This window comes from Bubalus kerabau, chromosome 4 (assembly GCF_029407905.1).
Source record: "Bubalus kerabau isolate K-KA32 ecotype Philippines breed swamp buffalo chromosome 4, PCC_UOA_SB_1v2, whole genome shotgun sequence".
Taxonomy (NCBI): domain Eukaryota; kingdom Metazoa; phylum Chordata; class Mammalia; order Artiodactyla; family Bovidae; genus Bubalus; species Bubalus kerabau.
In genome coordinates this window covers 22,130,708-22,135,855 of record NC_073627.1, presented here as the reverse complement: position 1 = coordinate 22,135,855, position 5,148 = coordinate 22,130,708, and positions in this window count along the sequence as shown.

The window sequence follows — 5,148 nt, the reverse complement described above, 5'->3', positions numbered from 1 at the left end:
AGTAACCTAAGGAGATCAGCTAGTAAATGGCTGGGACAGATTGGGATCCAATTCCAGTGACTTTTACTCTACCAATCCAACCTAAGGCATGGGGCCCAGCTCAACTTACCTATATTCTGGTGTTGTAGCTTAGGGCAAACCCTGTCACCTCTCCCAGGTCCTGTGTTTCATCTGGGACACCAGGCAAATACTCTGCTTCCTCCCTTCTTCAGGTGCTGTGAAGATCACAAAGTGTTTCATAAGCTGCCAAAAAGCACACATTACTGTTATTATTTTATTGGATTTTTAAAAGCATCTTTATTGATATAATTGAAGCATGATGAAATTTACACATGTAAGGCACACAATTTGATGAGTTTTAACACATGCGTACACGATGAAAATGTTACCACAATTAAGATCATACACATAGGGAATTCCCTGGCCATCCAGTGGTTACAACTCTGCCCTCTCACTGCCGAGGGCCTGAGTTCAGTCCCTGATCAAGAAACTAAGATCCCAAGAGCTGGGTGGCATAGCCAAAAAAAAAAAAGATAATACACACATCCTTCATCTCCCAAAGTTTCCTTCTACTCTTTTGTAATCAATCCCTCCCCGTCCTAACTCTGTGTTCCCAGGATACATCATTTTTCTTTAAGGCAATAAAGATTATGTTTGCATTTTCTAAAATTCTATATAAATGAAATCATATAGTCTTTTTTGTATGAATTGTTTTGTTCAGCATAGTTTCTTTGAGATTTATCCATATTATGCATGTATCAATAGTTCTTTCCTTTTTACAGCTAAGTAGTATTCCATCACAAAGCCAAACCATGATTTATCCATTCACCAGTTGATTGGAAATGTTTCCACTTTGGGGCTATTACAGATAAAACTACTATGGATGTTCTCATACAGCTTTGATTTCTCTTGGGTTAATTCCTAGGAGCAGACTGGCTGGATCATATGGTAAGTGTGTTGAACTTTTTAAGATGCTGCCAAACCATTTTCCACAGAGGTTAAACCATTTTACATTCTCACCATCAGTGTATGAGAATTCTGGTTGCTTACCGTGTTCATCAACACCTGGAAAATTCAGTCTTTTTTCATTTTAACTATTCTAGAAGTGTGTATCAGTGTCTACTTGCGGGGCTTATTTTGTATTTTCCTAATGACTAAAGACCGGAGAAGGCAATGGCACCCCACTCCAGTACTCTTGCCTGGAGAATCCCATGGATGGAGGAGCCTGGTGGGCTGCAGTCCATGGGGTCGCTGGGAGTCGGACACAACTGAGGGACTTCACTTTCACTTTTCACTTTCATGCATTGGAGAAGGAAATGGCAACCCACTCCAGTGTTCTTGCCTGGAGAATCCCAGGGATGGGGGAGCCTGGTGGGCTGCCATCTATGGGGTCGCACAGAGTCGGACACGACTGAAGCGACTTAGCAGCAGCAGCAATGACTAAAGACACTGAGCATGTTTCAAATGCTAATTGATCATCCATATATCTTCTCTGATGATATAACTATTAAAATCTTTTGATCACTTTTTATTTGCCTTGTTATATGGAGTTGTAAGAGCTCTTTATTTATTGTGCATACAAATTCTTTGTCAGATAGATGTTTTGCAAATATTTTGTCCCAGTCTGTGGCTTGCCTTTTAATTTTCTTAACTTTGTTGTTTTTTTAAAAAATATAATTTTATTTATTTACTCTTGGCTATGCTGGGTCTCCGTTGTTATGTTGGCTTTTCTCTGATTGGGACGAACGGAGGCTACTCTCCAGTTGTGGTGCACAGGCTTTTCACTGCAGTGACCTCTCTTGTAGCAGAATACGGGCTCTAGGGCATACAGGCTTCATTAGTGTGGCATGTGGGTTCAGTAGTTGCAGCTGCCAGGCTCTAGAGCATAACCTCAGTAGTTGTGGCTTGAGGGCCTTGCTGCTCCTTGGCACTTGGGATCTTCCCAGACCAGGGATCAAACCTATGTCTTCTGCATTGGCAGGTGGATTCTTTACCACTGAGCCACCAGGGAATGTCCAATAGTACTGTTTTGAAGAGCAAAGAATTTTCACTTTGATGACATCAAATTTGTTTTTTGTTTTTCACTCTATTACATTCACCTATTTTTCTGGTTTTATAATTCTACCTCTTACATTTAAATCTCTTGAGTTAATCTGTCTATATGGTCAGATTTTTGTTTATTTTGTTTTGGCATAGTGAAAGTCAATAAGTCATGCCCGACTCTTTGCAACTCTGTGGACCATACAGCCAATGGAATTCTCCAGCCCAGAATACTGGAGTGGGTAACCATTCCCTTCTCCAGGGGATCTTCTCAACCCAGGGATCGAACCCAGGTTTCCCGAATTGCAGGCGGATTCTCTAACAGCTAAGCCACAAGGGAAGTCCTTTGGTCACCCAATTTTTCCAACACCATTTGTCCAAATGATGATCCTTTCCCCAATGAGTTCCTTTACCAACATTAACTAATCGAATATGTGTGAATCTATTTTTGGACTCTGATGAATCTATTTATGTTCCACTGATCTATATAACTATATTTACACTGATACTATTACTGCAGCTTGAAAGTAAGTCTATCTTCATCTCCCGCACAGGCACACAGAAAACTTTGAATAACAATGTCTCTTTGGATAGTCATTACTGTTTATGTATCTCTCTCCCTGATTAGACAGAACTCTTCCAGGGAAGGAACTGTGTTATTTTTTTTATATACTACAAAATATATATATATATATATATATATATATATATTTTATATACTGTTATTTTAGTACTATACTGTACTAAAGTTATTCTTTATAAAACTAAACTCATTTTGAGATAACTATATCGCACCGTTCATGGAAGATTACCATTCTTGCAACCCAGGTTTGAGTCCCTGGAGGCGCAGATCATGTTTGGGTTTCCCTGGTGGCTCAGATCACCTGCAATGCAGGAGATCTGGGTTCAGTCCCTGGGTTGGGAAGGTCCCCTGGAGGACGGCATGGTAACCCCCTACTCAAGTATTTTTGCCTGGAGAATCCTCATGGACAGAGGAGCCTGGTGAGCTACAGTCCATGGGATCACAGACTTGGACACGAGTGAGCGACTAAGCACAGCACAGAGATAACTACAGATTTATATGCAGCTTTAAGAAAGGATATAAGGACATCCCATGTACCCTTTATCCAGTTTCCTCCAATGGTAACATTTTGAAAAACTTTAGTGCAATATCATAGCCAGAAAATAGACACAGATCTTCTCACAATATCTCTACGCATATTTCCCCAGTTTTACATGTACTCATTTGTTCGTAGTTAAGGATATCTTCTTAATATTTAAACCTTAATAATTTTTTTTGAACATCCACTAATATACACAAGGCCAAGACCCTCACAATTTCATTGGCTTGGAAGTTGACCATTCTAAAGTAATACAGTAAGGGGACTTCCCTAGTGGTCCAGTGGCTAAGACTCTGGGCTCCCAATGTGGGGGTGGGGGGTGGCGGGGGAGGGTTATAGGGGTTGGAGGGGTGTCCCAGTTTCATTTAGATCCCACATGCCACAACTAAAATGATTCCCACATACCACACACAACAAAGATCAAAGATTTCCAGAGCTGTAACTAAGACCTCTGGCAGCCAAATAAATATTTTTTTAAAATAATGGAACTTAGAAGAACCCAGCCCACCTTTTATTAGAGGGGAGCAGGGAGAGTAGGGACTGGGGGAGGATGTCAGTAAAGACCTTGAAGAGGTGAGAGCCCACCAGTAGCAGATGCTCACTAAATGTGTTACACTGAAAGGGTGAACTCAGAGTTATTTCCCATGTAGCCTAATGCATATCCTCACACCAGGAAGGTTCATCTTCACTTTCACTTGGCAAAAATGAAAATTTAAGGCCTAGTGCCCTGTACTGGGAGAAGGCAATGGCACCCCACTCCAGTACTCTTGCCTGGAAAATCCCATGGACGGAGGAGCCTGCAGTCCATGGGGTTGCTAAGAGTCAGGAAGGACTGAGCAACTTCACTTTCACTTTTCATTTTCATGCATTGGGGAAGGAAATGGCAACCCACTCCAGTGTTCTTGCCTGGAGAATCCCAGGGACAGAGGAGCCTAGTGGGCTGCCGTCTATAGCGTCGCACAGAGTCGGACACGACTGAAGCGACGCAGCAGCAGCAGCAGCAGAAGTGACTTAGCAGCAGTAGCAGCCCTGTACTGGGCGTAGTGCCCTGTGCTGTGGCCGCCCAAGCACTCTGACTCCGGAACCCAATGCTGTCTCCCTTTGATGGTGTTTGTGTTGAGTCGCTAAGTCATATCCCTGCAGTCTGGCCTGTAGGGATTGAACTCGGGACCTTGGCATTATTAGCGCCTAGCTCTAACCAACTGAGCTAACCAGCCAGGTGCTTATGTATCCAGCAGCTTATGTAGCTCAATGGGATTCCCTGGTGGCTCAGACAGTAAAAGAGTTTGCCTGCAGTACAGGAGAGCAGAGTTCAATTTCTGGGTCGGGAAGATCCCTTGGAGAAGGAAACTGCATCCCACTCCAGTATTCTTGGCTGGAAAAGCACATGAACGGAGGAGCCTGAGGGGCTACAGTCCATGGGGTCGCAGAGTCGGACACGACTGTGCGACTTCACTTTAAGTCACGTCCGAGTCTTTGAGATCCCATGGACTGAAGCCTGCCAGGCTCCCCTGTCTATGGACTGGAGTGAGTTGCCATTTCCTTATCCAGGGGATCTTCGCGACCCAGGGATCGAACTCAGGTCTCCTGCATTGCAGGCAGATTCTTGACCGTCTGGAGCCACCAAGAGGCTCACTCTTGAGGGTGGTACACGTGCACAAATACTTGCCATGAATGCCTTATCCCTATTTGGAATTATGCCCTCAATCTTTTCCCTGTCTTCTGAGCTGTACATTTTGTTTTTTTTTTTCCTGACTGTGGCTTCTGAATGCGAAGCAACTCCGGGAGGAACCGATGGAGCGTACGACTGCCAACACTACAAGTCGCAAAGAGGCCTCAATAGCCACGCGCTCGTCGTGGTCCAATCAGTTCGCGGCTTCCTAGGCACCAGCTACACAGTCGGCGGGGGCGCCCCAGACTCCGCCCCGCGCTCGAGGGGCGGGGCCGGAAGTAATTTACGTCTCCCGGTTGCTAAGAGACGGAGTTT